Raw genomic sequence first — 275 nt, forward strand, 5'->3', positions numbered from 1 at the left:
CTGTGCACTGTGTTGGGGAGTTGAGAGCCTGCGCACTGTGTTAGGGAGTTGAGAGGCTTGCACTGTGTTAGGGAGTTGAGAGCCTGTGCACTGTGTTAGGGAGTTGAGAGCCTGTGCACTGTGTTAGGGAGTTGAGAGACTGTGCACTGTGTTGGGGAGTTGAGAGACTGTGCACTGTGTTGGGGAGTTGAGAGCCTGTGCACTGTGTTGGGGAGTTGAGACGCCTGTGCACTGTATTAGAGAGTTGAGAGCCTGTGCACTGTATTAGAGAGTTG

The 275-nt window shown here is 53.1% G+C and overlaps 1 protein-coding gene across 1 annotated transcript in view; it reads left to right on the forward strand.

Moving 5' to 3' along the window:
* Iqch (IQ motif containing H) overlaps nt 1-275 on the forward strand; it is a 136,227-nt gene that overhangs the window by 770 nt on the left and 135,182 nt on the right. The gene's annotated exons all lie outside the window — the stretch shown is intronic.

This window comes from Microtus ochrogaster, chromosome 5 (genome assembly GCF_000317375.1).
Source record: "Microtus ochrogaster isolate Prairie Vole_2 chromosome 5, MicOch1.0, whole genome shotgun sequence".
Lineage (NCBI taxonomy): Eukaryota > Metazoa > Chordata > Mammalia > Rodentia > Cricetidae > Microtus > Microtus ochrogaster.